The sequence below is a fragment of the Rhamphochromis longiceps genome, linkage group LG12, assembly GCF_057381845.1.
Source record: "Rhamphochromis longiceps isolate RC_006_pf linkage group LG12, R_longiceps_female_GT1.1, whole genome shotgun sequence".
Lineage (NCBI taxonomy): Eukaryota > Metazoa > Chordata > Actinopteri > Cichliformes > Cichlidae > Rhamphochromis > Rhamphochromis longiceps.
Genome location: NC_140568.1, coordinates 328,718 through 343,877, shown reverse-complemented (window position 1 = coordinate 343,877; position 15,160 = coordinate 328,718). Strand labels below are relative to the sequence as shown.

At 43.2% G+C, this 15,160-nt stretch overlaps 1 long non-coding RNA gene across 2 annotated transcripts in view; it reads right to left on the bottom strand.

Annotated features, from left to right (window-relative positions):
- Positions 1 to 7,471: 7,471 nt before the first annotated feature.
- LOC146656498 (uncharacterized) overlaps positions 7,472 to 15,160 on the bottom strand; it is a 227,714-nt gene continuing 220,025 nt past the window's right edge. For both annotated transcript variants that reach the window (XR_014914220.1, XR_014914221.1), the window contains exon 4: positions 7,472 to 7,540. This is a non-coding gene — a long non-coding RNA (uncharacterized LOC146656498). The remainder of the gene's footprint in view (positions 7,541 to 15,160) is intronic.

The window sequence follows — 15,160 nt, the reverse complement described above, 5'->3', positions numbered from 1 at the left end:
GGGGTCGGGAGGGGACGAGGCACGGGGAGGGTTGGGGTCGCCCGAACATGAGACGTGTCAGACAACAAGGAGGACAAGATGCTCCCGCACCAAGGCGTGCACTTGATACTGACACAAGGACGAGTGCGAAGAATATATTTAAATTAATACGGACAGTACACCATAAAAGTGTGATTGAAGAAGCACGCGACACGGGCTTGTACCCCAGGGGTATGATTAAACAGGTGTCCAGGCTCTCTAGTTTTATAAAACCGGCTGCGCCCACAGAACAAGTTAGGAGGCAACTTGATCAAAACACAGACTCTTGGATGTCCAAAAATCTAGATATTCTTTATGATCATTATGCCACTATTATTGAATCTTTAAAGGGAACTAGAAAGACTGAGGTGTCATTTCAAGTGGCAAAGACGTGGGCTTTTAAAAGATACGGGGCTCGATTACGAGTTTCTACAATATCAACAGTTGAAACTCTGCTCAAATCGTCAGGGGAAGAGGGTGGAGGGAGGGCCCGTTCGGAGGCCGGCCACACACGGGAACAGAACACAGTACAGAGGGGGGGAAGATCGGGGGTAATGCCGATTGATCTGAGAGATGATAATGAATTTCCGCCCTTACCTACAGTGGTTAAAAACCAGACTGCTAGTAGCAGTAATATACAAAATGTTTCCTATCAGAAAAACCTATCGTTGGGAAAAAGGAAAACTATTGTAGAAGAGCTGAATGAGCTTCAGACTGTGAATGCCCGTGCGCCGGCCACCGCGGGAGCTCTCCCGAAGGGGAGAAATGTAGATGGGGGGAAGACGGGAGAGGGTGGGAGTAGGGTGGAGACAACAGCCAGAATTAGATCAAACGTGGTGGTTGATTTAGATGAAACCGATGACATTCTGCCTGCCTCTTTGTGCTCTCCCCCTGTGCGTCCTAGAAATATTGTGCGCTGTGACTTGCCCTTAACGGCCGCGAACAGGTTGACATCTGAGCCTGCCACCCCTTCAGTTTCCTGCTCCACGTCTCGCGCAGGAGACCGGACGAATGGTCCAGACCCTATAATGAAACAACAAAAGCGAGTAAAAATCCAAACCTCTGCTAAAACAGGTGACAAGGTAGTGGGTGAAATGACGATTGAGGCCCTGCAACAGCAGGAGCCGGCGGGAAACCTGAGCAGTGACTCATTGGACCGCTCTGATCCCCACTATTATAATATTAAGAGTAATTTTCACCTGAATGAGGAGGATAATGAGAGCGAGGGCTCGGTGGCAGAATTTAAAACCGTACGGCAAATAAAGCAGAGGGAGTCTCATAGCGGGCGCGGGCTCACAGGAAAGGGAGAGCCGGTCGGGGCGGAGGCGGAGACGAGGGGCGCAGAGGGGGGTTACTATACACCTACGTACCATCGGGCGAGACCTAGTAGGAAATTACAGGATTGGAGAATCAAAGTTGATAAACCGGTAGTTTTCTTGGGGGACTCCAATCTAAATAGAATACCCCCCTTTGAGAATGATCAGATTCAGGTGGAGAGCTACCCGGGTGCGAACTTTTACCATTTCTTCAACCTGTTGGAAATGACGCCGGTGTGTGAAAATGCGGAAATGGTGATCTTGTCTGTAGGCCTTAATAATAAGGATCAGGACCCCCAGAAGACCTCAATTAAACAACTACGCAAGGTGGTGAATGGGGCGAAAGCCGTGTTTTCGAGTGCGGACATTTTTGTAGCCCACATTCACTTTTCCAGATCATTATCCAAACTCCAACAGTCAAATCTCACTATGATCAATAACTTCATCAGTACACATTATAATTATTTACCGTGTATACCTCAACAATACTTCCATACCACAGCTGATGGCATTCATTGGACGAGTGAGACGGCTAAAAGTATCTTTGACAGCTGGTGTGAAGGCCTGCGACTCAGCGCGGGTCTTACGATGTAGTATTGTGGGCTAATGTATGTGGGGGGAATTTGGGCCTGTTTGGGAGCGCGCTTGCAGCAACACCGGTATGCCACACGGGCAGATCAGCTGCGCTCCACAGTGGCCACTCACTTCAGGGAACGCACAGAGGAGGCCCTGAGCATCGTGAGCCTACAGGCCAACCCGGGCTGGTCGGTCGGTCAGCGGAGTAAGATGGAGAGAGTTTGATGCCAGGATGTTATTGTCATTTTTAAATATTTCTTTTGTGGGTGTAGAATTTTTAGTACATTTGGTATTTCTTTGATATTGTCAATATTAAGTATATGCAGTATATGGTTTGAAATAATCAATTAAGACTCCAATGTCTTTGGGAGGGAGAATCTTTAGAATTATAGGTCAGGCTTTGAAAGTATGGTGAGAAATAAAGAAAGTTCAAAAAGAAAAAATGGTCTGGAAACCTGTTGTTTGTTTTATAACATAAATTCTGTGAACAGATCATAATTATATTTCTAAGCAAAATGTCACCAAAAAAAAAAAAAAAAAAAAAAAAAAAAAAAAAAAAAAAAAAAAAAATACAAAGACTACTTGTCAATATTGAGTATGTTTCCCTGATTGCCATAGGTCCCCATGACAGAACTGCATGGAGGTTGTTTTGAACAGAGTGTAACACTAACAGTGTGAGGATTCATTATAATTACTAACTGCATGGAGTGTGATTATTGTTGAAAATGAATAAGAAAATCAAAAACGATAAAAACCTTTTCTCTTGGAGGTCACATCCCCTCCAGGGAGTCATGGGAGAAATATGGCTTTGGGACCTTTTTAGTATTGGTGACAGTGCTGGAACTTTCAATGAGTCTGCCTTATGGCCTGGGGGGAATAAAGACATTGGGGGATGGTTTTATGATTGACAACATATGGAAGAAGGTACAAGACGCACCCAAGAAGAAGAGGAGTATGCTGGAGAGAAGGAGAAGAGCGGAGTAAGTGGAGATGGGATGCTTCAGTAATTCCTAGGACCGTGCACCAAAGTTTGAATTAAAAAACATCTAAGCTATAGTTTCCTAACACCTAACCAGCCTGTGCCAGGAATTTGTATCTGACATCCATCCACGATTCCTAAAAGGACCTCTTAATAAACAGACTGACTACTCCTTGAAACATAAAACAGCATCTCCTTGGGACAAATGGAGATTACTGAGTTTATTGAATTGTTTTTTTTCAAAAAGATCTAATAATCTGAATTTAACAATTTCTTTTTTTGTATCTTCATTGTGTATAACCTGTGGGATGAGCCTACCCAGGCTACTGGATCCTAAACCTAACCATTTTGCCTTAAGAAAGTGTCACTAGAATGTGGATAATTTGGAGGATGGTCTTAACCAGACACATGGCCCTAAACCTAACCACTTTGGCTTGGCAGACACTATTAGAACGGGAGAATTAAAAGGGAAGATGACCCTGCCCAGACCGCATGACCCTAAACTTAACATCTTGGGGGAAATATTAACAGTTGGTAACTGCATTTGGGAAACTTAAACCTCATGGTGGGGAGTTAATATCTTATAATGCCAAGCATTTGGGGTAAGGTGGCCATGAAATAAGAATTAATTTGCCCTCTTATTTATTTTGAGGCCTCCGCTGACCGACTGGACCTTTTACCTGATTTCGTTGTAGTGATGTCTTCCCCCCATCATCTATTGGGGAGTATAATGGCTGTCCTAGTGCAATAGGAAAAGCAGCCCTTCAAGTTGTGGTTTTCGCTGATTATTTATTTAATTGCTCTTAAAAAGCCATTTTTAATATAGGGTTCTTATTATTATGGGTTGCCTTATATAGCCTTTTTATTTTTGGAATGAAGGTGAATATGGATTGATTGTTTATTTAGTTTTTGTAGATTTTTTTATGTATTTTCTTTTTTCTTTCTTTCCCTGTTTTTCACGTTCCTGCTCCGGATGTTACCCGTTGTCGGGTTCTCCCCCCGGTCCGCGACAGCCCTAAGACTCCCTCCGGACCCCACTCCCTTACCTAGTTTTTTAATTATATTTTTCCTCTCCATTCCCATTTGATCTATATTTGTCTTAACTTTAGCTTTGTTTTTTTTCCATCCCTCTTGCTTTTTAGAAGATATTATTTTGTGTTCACCTTCTTTCTTATAAAATAATGTCTTTTTATATGTGTACATATATACATATATTTTATTAAACCATCCTCAGCAGGATGATGTTTTTAATTATAAAAATTATATCATGGGTTTATATTCTTTTTACAATTTTTTATGGTTATTTTTATTTTCTCTTATTAATTCCATATGATATTTTAAAGGTTTTTATTCTTATTTTTAATTTTGTTGTTTTTTTAGAGAGAGGCCTGGGCACCTTTTATTGGGGAGGGATTTGGTCACATGTAATACCCATGTAACCTATGATTACCAATCCTGGGAGGGGCCCAGGACTTGGGCATCTCCCAGGAAATGTATTTAAATGCCTCGCTCCTTCCGGACACCTAGTAGCATGTATCCCTCTGAAGAAGCGGTAACTCCGCGAAACGTCAGGGAACGCTAGACCAAACTTAATGGAAGAAAGGCGACTTTTTTTAGCCCTTCCAGAGATGGGCAACAAGTAACTTTGTTTAGCCCAGTCACATGAAAGACTATTTTAATTGACAAACTTTTTTTACAACTGTAAAGTGGGGAGTTTTTATTTCACCTGTAGTAAAGTGACCGTGAACTCTAAACGAGTAGTGAGAGGTGGCGTTGGATCTGAGCGAGGCATCGGTTTGTGCACCTAAACCCTCTTGTCTTTTGAGTCTACACCGACCAACAGACACTGACGCGGGGACGCCCGTGGTCGGTGGGACTACCATATTGTTCGGGTCCAGGATGGAGGCACACCGGTCGGAAACGCCACGACTGCCAGAAAACGACATGCAGGATGGCGGATGGACGTTTCCACGCCACCAGCGAAGAGCACGGAGGAGGCAGAGATCACTGAGCCTGAATCGAGTGGTCCAACAAACACAAAGAAACTCAGGTGAGCTCCCCACTGACAAATATAAGGTACAAAACAATAATTTTGAAACCTTAGGTGAAAGTTTGTCTGGTGACGGTCTGGCTACGCATGCTGGGGGTCGGGAGGGGACGAGGCACGGGGAGGGTTGGGGTCGCCCGAACATGAGACGTGTCAGACAACAAGGAGGACAAGATGCTCCCGCACCAAGGCGTGCACTTGATACTGACACAAGGACGAGTGCGAAGAATATATTTAAATTAATACGGACAGTACACCATAAAAGTGTGATTGAAGAAGCACGCGACACGGGCTTGTACCCCAGGGGTATGATTAAACAGGTGTCCAGGCTCTCTAGTTTTATAAAACCGGCTGCGCCCACAGAACAAGTTAGGAGGCAACTTGATCAAAACACAGACTCTTGGATGTCCAAAAATCTAGATATTCTTTATGATCATTATGCCACTATTATTGAATCTTTAAAGGGAACTAGAAAGACTGAGGTGTCATTTCAAGTGGCAAAGACGTGGGCTTTTAAAAGATACGGGGCTCGATTACGAGTTTCTACAATATCAACAGTTGAAACTCTGCTCAAATCGTCAGGGGAAGAGGGTGGAGGGAGGGCCCGTTCGGAGGCCGGCCACACACGGGAACAGAACACAGTACAGAGGGGGGGAAGATCGGGGGTAATGCCGATTGATCTGAGAGATGATAATGAATTTCCGCCCTTACCTACAGTGGTTAAAAACCAGACTGCTAGTAGCAGTAATATACAAAATGTTTCCTATCAGAAAAACCTATCGTTGGGAAAAAGGAAAACTATTGTAGAAGAGCTGAATGAGCTTCAGACTGTGAATGCCCGTGCGCCGGCCACCGCGGGAGCTCTCCCGAAGGGGAGAAATGTAGATGGGGGGAAGACGGGAGAGGGTGGGAGTAGGGTGGAGACAACAGCCAGAATTAGATCAAACGTGGTGGTTGATTTAGATGAAACCGATGACATTCTGCCTGCCTCTTTGTGCTCTCCCCCTGTGCGTCCTAGAAATATTGTGCGCTGTGACTTGCCCTTAACGGCCGCGAACAGGTTGACATCTGAGCCTGCCACCCCTTCAGTTTCCTGCTCCACGTCTCGCGCAGGAGACCGGACGAATGGTCCAGACCCTATAATGAAACAACAAAAGCGAGTAAAAATCCAAACCTCTGCTAAAACAGGTGACAAGGTAGTGGGTGAAATGACGATTGAGGCCCTGCAACAGCAGGAGCCGGCGGGAAACCTGAGCAGTGACTCATTGGACCGCTCTGATCCCCACTATTATAATATTAAGAGTAATTTTCACCTGAATGAGGAGGATAATGAGAGCGAGGGCTCGGTGGCAGAATTTAAAACCGTACGGCAAATAAAGCAGAGGGAGTCTCATAGCGGGCGCGGGCTCACAGGAAAGGGAGAGCCGGTCGGGGCGGAGGCGGAGACGAGGGGCGCAGAGGGGGGTTACTATACACCTACGTACCATCGGGCGAGACCTAGTAGGAAATTACAGGATTGGAGAATCAAAGTTGATAAACCGGTAGTTTTCTTGGGGGACTCCAATCTAAATAGAATACCCCCCTTTGAGAATGATCAGATTCAGGTGGAGAGCTACCCGGGTGCGAACTTTTACCATTTCTTCAACCTGTTGGAAATGACGCCGGTGTGTGAAAATGCGGAAATGGTGATCTTGTCTGTAGGCCTTAATAATAAGGATCAGGACCCCCAGAAGACCTCAATTAAACAACTACGCAAGGTGGTGAATGGGGCGAAAGCCGTGTTTTCGAGTGCGGACATTTTTGTAGCCCACATTCACTTTTCCAGATCATTATCCAAACTCCAACAGTCAAATCTCACTATGATCAATAACTTCATCAGTACACATTATAATTATTTACCGTGTATACCTCAACAATACTTCCATACCACAGCTGATGGCATTCATTGGACGAGTGAGACGGCTAAAAGTATCTTTGACAGCTGGTGTGAAGGCCTGCGACTCAGCGCGGGTCTTACGATGTAGTATTGTGGGCTAATGTATGTGGGGGGAATTTGGGCCTGTTTGGGAGCGCGCTTGCAGCAACACCGGTATGCCACACGGGCAGATCAGCTGCGCTCCACAGTGGCCACTCACTTCAGGGAACGCACAGAGGAGGCCCTGAGCATCGTGAGCCTACAGGCCAACCCGGGCTGGTCGGTCGGTCAGCGGAGTAAGATGGAGAGAGTTTGATGCCAGGATGTTATTGTCATTTTTAAATATTTCTTTTGTGGGTGTAGAATTTTTAGTACATTTGGTATTTCTTTGATATTGTCAATATTAAGTATATGCAGTATATGGTTTGAAATAATCAATTAAGACTCCAATGTCTTTGGGAGGGAGAATCTTTAGAATTATAGGTCAGGCTTTGAAAGTATGGTGAGAAATAAAGAAAGTTCAAAAAGAAAAAATGGTCTGGAAACCTGTTGTTTGTTTTATAACATAAATTCTGTGAACAGATCATAATTATATTTCTAAGCAAAATGTCACCAAAAAAAAAAAAAAAAAAAAAAAAAAAAAAAAAAAAAAAAAAAAAAAAAAAAAAAAAAAAAAAAAAATACAAAGACTACTTGTCAATATTGAGTATGTTTCCCTGATTGCCATAGGTCCCCATGACAGAACTGCATGGAGGTTGTTTTGAACAGAGTGTAACACTAACAGTGTGAGGATTCATTATAATTACTAACTGCATGGAGTGTGATTATTGTTGAAAATGAATAAGAAAATCAAAAACGATAAAAACCTTTTCTCTTGGAGGTCACATCCCCTCCAGGGAGTCATGGGAGAAATATGGCTTTGGGACCTTTTTAGTATTGGTGACAGTGCTGGAACTTTCAATGAGTCTGCCTTATGGCCTGGGGGGAATAAAGACATTGGGGGATGGTTTTATGATTGACAACATATGGAAGAAGGTACAAGACGCACCCAAGAAGAAGAGGAGTATGCTGGAGAGAAGGAGAAGAGCGGAGTAAGTGGAGATGGGATGCTTCAGTAATTCCTAGGACCGTGCACCAAAGTTTGAATTAAAAAACATCTAAGCTATAGTTTCCTAACACCTAACCAGCCTGTGCCAGGAATTTGTATCTGACATCCATCCACGATTCCTAAAAGGACCTCTTAATAAACAGACTGACTACTCCTTGAAACATAAAACAGCATCTCCTTGGGACAAATGGAGATTACTGAGTTTATTGAATTGTTTTTTTTCAAAAAGATCTAATAATCTGAATTTAACAATTTCTTTTTTTGTATCTTCATTGTGTATAACCTGTGGGATGAGCCTACCCAGGCTACTGGATCCTAAACCTAACCATTTTGCCTTAAGAAAGTGTCACTAGAATGTGGATAATTTGGAGGATGGTCTTAACCAGACACATGGCCCTAAACCTAACCACTTTGGCTTGGCAGACACTATTAGAACGGGAGAATTAAAAGGGAAGATGACCCTGCCCAGACCGCATGACCCTAAACTTAACATCTTGGGGGAAATATTAACAGTTGGTAACTGCATTTGGGAAACTTAAACCTCATGGTGGGGAGTTAATATCTTATAATGCCAAGCATTTGGGGTAAGGTGGCCATGAAATAAGAATTAATTTGCCCTCTTATTTATTTTGAGGCCTCCGCTGACCGACTGGACCTTTTACCTGATTTCGTTGTAGTGATGTCTTCCCCCCATCATCTATTGGGGAGTATAATGGCTGTCCTAGTGCAATAGGAAAAGCAGCCCTTCAAGTTGTGGTTTTCGCTGATTATTTATTTAATTGCTCTTAAAAAGCCATTTTTAATATAGGGTTCTTATTATTATGGGTTGCCTTATATAGCCTTTTTATTTTTGGAATGAAGGTGAATATGGATTGATTGTTTATTTAGTTTTTGTAGATTTTTTTATGTATTTTCTTTTTTCTTTCTTTCCCTGTTTTTCACGTTCCTGCTCCGGATGTTACCCGTTGTCGGGTTCTCCCCCCGGTCCGCGACAGCCCTAAGACTCCCTCCGGACCCCACTCCCTTACCTAGTTTTTTAATTATATTTTTCCTCTCCATTCCCATTTGATCTATATTTGTCTTAACTTTAGCTTTGTTTTTTTTCCATCCCTCTTGCTTTTTAGAAGATATTATTTTGTGTTCACCTTCTTTCTTATAAAATAATGTCTTTTTATATGTGTACATATATACATATATTTTATTAAACCATCCTCAGCAGGATGATGTTTTTAATTATAAAAATTATATCATGGGTTTATATTCTTTTTACAATTTTTTATGGTTATTTTTATTTTCTCTTATTAATTCCATATGATATTTTAAAGGTTTTTATTCTTATTTTTAATTTTGTTGTTTTTTTAGAGAGAGGCCTGGGCACCTTTTATTGGGGAGGGATTTGGTCACATGTAATACCCATGTAACCTATGATTACCAATCCTGGGAGGGGCCCAGGACTTGGGCATCTCCCAGGAAATGTATTTAAATGCCTCGCTCCTTCCGGACACCTAGTAGCATGTATCCCTCTGAAGAAGCGGTAACTCCGCGAAACGTCAGGGAACGCTAGACCAAACTTAATGGAAGAAAGGCGACTTTTTTTAGCCCTTCCAGAGATGGGCAACAAGTAACTTTGTTTAGCCCAGTCACATGAAAGACTATTTTAATTGACAAACTTTTTTTACAACTGTAAAGTGGGGAGTTTTTATTTCACCTGTAGTAAAGTGACCGTGAACTCTAAACGAGTAGTGAGAGGTGGCGTTGGATCTGAGCGAGGCATCGGTTTGTGCACCTAAACCCTCTTGTCTTTTGAGTCTACACCGACCAACAGACACTGACGCGGGGACGCCCGTGGTCGGTGGGACTACCATATTGTTCGGGTCCAGGATGGAGGCACACCGGTCGGAAACGCCACGACTGCCAGAAAACGACATGCAGGATGGCGGATGGACGTTTCCACGCCACCAGCGAAGAGCACGGAGGAGGCAGAGATCACTGAGCCTGAATCGAGTGGTCCAACAAACACAAAGAAACTCAGGTGAGCTCCCCACTGACAAATATAAGGTACAAAACAATAATTTTGAAACCTTAGGTGAAAGTTTGTCTGGTGACGGTCTGGCTACGCATGCTGGGGGTCGGGAGGGGACGAGGCACGGGGAGGGTTGGGGTCGCCCGAACATGAGACGTGTCAGACAACAAGGAGGACAAGATGCTCCCGCACCAAGGCGTGCACTTGATACTGACACAAGGACGAGTGCGAAGAATATATTTAAATTAATACGGACAGTACACCATAAAAGTGTGATTGAAGAAGCACGCGACACGGGCTTGTACCCCAGGGGTATGATTAAACAGGTGTCCAGGCTCTCTAGTTTTATAAAACCGGCTGCGCCCACAGAACAAGTTAGGAGGCAACTTGATCAAAACACAGACTCTTGGATGTCCAAAAATCTAGATATTCTTTATGATCATTATGCCACTATTATTGAATCTTTAAAGGGAACTAGAAAGACTGAGGTGTCATTTCAAGTGGCAAAGACGTGGGCTTTTAAAAGATACGGGGCTCGATTACGAGTTTCTACAATATCAACAGTTGAAACTCTGCTCAAATCGTCAGGGGAAGAGGGTGGAGGGAGGGCCCGTTCGGAGGCCGGCCACACACGGGAACAGAACACAGTACAGAGGGGGGGAAGATCGGGGGTAATGCCGATTGATCTGAGAGATGATAATGAATTTCCGCCCTTACCTACAGTGGTTAAAAACCAGACTGCTAGTAGCAGTAATATACAAAATGTTTCCTATCAGAAAAACCTATCGTTGGGAAAAAGGAAAACTATTGTAGAAGAGCTGAATGAGCTTCAGACTGTGAATGCCCGTGCGCCGGCCACCGCGGGAGCTCTCCCGAAGGGGAGAAATGTAGATGGGGGGAAGACGGGAGAGGGTGGGAGTAGGGTGGAGACAACAGCCAGAATTAGATCAAACGTGGTGGTTGATTTAGATGAAACCGATGACATTCTGCCTGCCTCTTTGTGCTCTCCCCCTGTGCGTCCTAGAAATATTGTGCGCTGTGACTTGCCCTTAACGGCCGCGAACAGGTTGACATCTGAGCCTGCCACCCCTTCAGTTTCCTGCTCCACGTCTCGCGCAGGAGACCGGACGAATGGTCCAGACCCTATAATGAAACAACAAAAGCGAGTAAAAATCCAAACCTCTGCTAAAACAGGTGACAAGGTAGTGGGTGAAATGACGATTGAGGCCCTGCAACAGCAGGAGCCGGCGGGAAACCTGAGCAGTGACTCATTGGACCGCTCTGATCCCCACTATTATAATATTAAGAGTAATTTTCACCTGAATGAGGAGGATAATGAGAGCGAGGGCTCGGTGGCAGAATTTAAAACCGTACGGCAAATAAAGCAGAGGGAGTCTCATAGCGGGCGCGGGCTCACAGGAAAGGGAGAGCCGGTCGGGGCGGAGGCGGAGACGAGGGGCGCAGAGGGGGGTTACTATACACCTACGTACCATCGGGCGAGACCTAGTAGGAAATTACAGGATTGGAGAATCAAAGTTGATAAACCGGTAGTTTTCTTGGGGGACTCCAATCTAAATAGAATACCCCCCTTTGAGAATGATCAGATTCAGGTGGAGAGCTACCCGGGTGCGAACTTTTACCATTTCTTCAACCTGTTGGAAATGACGCCGGTGTGTGAAAATGCGGAAATGGTGATCTTGTCTGTAGGCCTTAATAATAAGGATCAGGACCCCCAGAAGACCTCAATTAAACAACTACGCAAGGTGGTGAATGGGGCGAAAGCCGTGTTTTCGAGTGCGGACATTTTTGTAGCCCACATTCACTTTTCCAGATCATTATCCAAACTCCAACAGTCAAATCTCACTATGATCAATAACTTCATCAGTACACATTATAATTATTTACCGTGTATACCTCAACAATACTTCCATACCACAGCTGATGGCATTCATTGGACGAGTGAGACGGCTAAAAGTATCTTTGACAGCTGGTGTGAAGGCCTGCGACTCAGCGCGGGTCTTACGATGTAGTATTGTGGGCTAATGTATGTGGGGGGAATTTGGGCCTGTTTGGGAGCGCGCTTGCAGCAACACCGGTATGCCACACGGGCAGATCAGCTGCGCTCCACAGTGGCCACTCACTTCAGGGAACGCACAGAGGAGGCCCTGAGCATCGTGAGCCTACAGGCCAACCCGGGCTGGTCGGTCGGTCAGCGGAGTAAGATGGAGAGAGTTTGATGCCAGGATGTTATTGTCATTTTTAAATATTTCTTTTGTGGGTGTAGAATTTTTAGTACATTTGGTATTTCTTTGATATTGTCAATATTAAGTATATGCAGTATATGGTTTGAAATAATCAATTAAGACTCCAATGTCTTTGGGAGGGAGAATCTTTAGAATTATAGGTCAGGCTTTGAAAGTATGGTGAGAAATAAAGAAAGTTCAAAAAGAAAAAATGGTCTGGAAACCTGTTGTTTGTTTTATAACATAAATTCTGTGAACAGATCATAATTATATTTCTAAGCAAAATGTCACCAAAAAAAAAAAAAAAAAAAAAAAAAAAAAAAAAAAAAAAAAAAAAAAAAAAAAAAAAATACAAAGACTACTTGTCAATATTGAGTATGTTTCCCTGATTGCCATAGGTCCCCATGACAGAACTGCATGGAGGTTGTTTTGAACAGAGTGTAACACTAACAGTGTGAGGATTCATTATAATTACTAACTGCATGGAGTGTGATTATTGTTGAAAATGAATAAGAAAATCAAAAACGATAAAAACCTTTTCTCTTGGAGGTCACATCCCCTCCAGGGAGTCATGGGAGAAATATGGCTTTGGGACCTTTTTAGTATTGGTGACAGTGCTGGAACTTTCAATGAGTCTGCCTTATGGCCTGGGGGGAATAAAGACATTGGGGGATGGTTTTATGATTGACAACATATGGAAGAAGGTACAAGACGCACCCAAGAAGAAGAGGAGTATGCTGGAGAGAAGGAGAAGAGCGGAGTAAGTGGAGATGGGATGCTTCAGTAATTCCTAGGACCGTGCACCAAAGTTTGAATTAAAAAACATCTAAGCTATAGTTTCCTAACACCTAACCAGCCTGTGCCAGGAATTTGTATCTGACATCCATCCACGATTCCTAAAAGGACCTCTTAATAAACAGACTGACTACTCCTTGAAACATAAAACAGCATCTCCTTGGGACAAATGGAGATTACTGAGTTTATTGAATTGTTTTTTTTCAAAAAGATCTAATAATCTGAATTTAACAATTTCTTTTTTTGTATCTTCATTGTGTATAACCTGTGGGATGAGCCTACCCAGGCTACTGGATCCTAAACCTAACCATTTTGCCTTAAGAAAGTGTCACTAGAATGTGGATAATTTGGAGGATGGTCTTAACCAGACACATGGCCCTAAACCTAACCACTTTGGCTTGGCAGACACTATTAGAACGGGAGAATTAAAAGGGAAGATGACCCTGCCCAGACCGCATGACCCTAAACTTAACATCTTGGGGGAAATATTAACAGTTGGTAACTGCATTTGGGAAACTTAAACCTCATGGTGGGGAGTTAATATCTTATAATGCCAAGCATTTGGGGTAAGGTGGCCATGAAATAAGAATTAATTTGCCCTCTTATTTATTTTGAGGCCTCCGCTGACCGACTGGACCTTTTACCTGATTTCGTTGTAGTGATGTCTTCCCCCCATCATCTATTGGGGAGTATAATGGCTGTCCTAGTGCAATAGGAAAAGCAGCCCTTCAAGTTGTGGTTTTCGCTGATTATTTATTTAATTGCTCTTAAAAAGCCATTTTTAATATAGGGTTCTTATTATTATGGGTTGCCTTATATAGCCTTTTTATTTTTGGAATGAAGGTGAATATGGATTGATTGTTTATTTAGTTTTTGTAGATTTTTTTATGTATTTTCTTTTTTCTTTCTTTCCCTGTTTTTCACGTTCCTGCTCCGGATGTTACCCGTTGTCGGGTTCTCCCCCCGGTCCGCGACAGCCCTAAGACTCCCTCCGGACCCCACTCCCTTACCTAGTTTTTTAATTATATTTTTCCTCTCCATTCCCATTTGATCTATATTTGTCTTAACTTTAGCTTTGTTTTTTTTCCATCCCTCTTGCTTTTTAGAAGATATTATTTTGTGTTCACCTTCTTTCTTATAAAATAATGTCTTTTTATATGTGTACATATATACATATATTTTATTAAACCATCCTCAGCAGGATGATGTTTTTAATTATAAAAATTATATCATGGGTTTATATTCTTTTTACAATTTTTTATGGTTATTTTTATTTTCTCTTATTAATTCCATATGATATTTTAAAGGTTTTTATTCTTATTTTTAATTTTGTTGTTTTTTTAGAGAGAGGCCTGGGCACCTTTTATTGGGGAGGGATTTGGTCACATGTAATACCCATGTAACCTATGATTACCAATCCTGGGAGGGGCCCAGGACTTGGGCATCTCCCAGGAAATGTATTTAAATGCCTCGCTCCTTCCGGACACCTAGTAGCATGTATCCCTCTGAAGAAGCGGTAACTCCGCGAAACGTCAGGGAACGCTAGACCAAACTTAATGGAAGAAAGGCGACTTTTTTTAGCCCTTCCAGAGATGGGCAACAAGTAACTTTGTTTAGCCCAGTCACATGAAAGACTATTTTAATTGACAAACTTTTTTTACAACTGTAAAGTGGGGAGTTTTTATTTCACCTGTAGTAAAGTGACCGTGAACTCTAAACGAGTAGTGAGAGGTGGCGTTGGATCTGAGCGAGGCATCGGTTTGTGCACCTAAACCCTCTTGTCTTTTGAGTCTACACCGACCAACAGACACTGACGCGGGGACGCCCGTGGTCGGTGGGACTACCATATTGTTCGGGTCCAGGATGGAGGCACACCGGTCGGAAACGCCACGACTGCCAGAAAACGACATGCAGGATGGCGGATGGACGTTTCCACGCCACCAGCGAAGAGCACGGAGGAGGCAGAGATCACTGAGCCTGAATCGAGTGGTCCAACAAACACAAAGAAACTCAGGTGAGCTCCCCACTGACAAATATAAGGTACAAAACAATAATTTTGAAACCTTAGGTGAAAGTTTGTCTGGTGACGGTCTGGCTACGCATGCTGGGGGTCGGGAGGGGACGAGGCACGGGGAGGGTT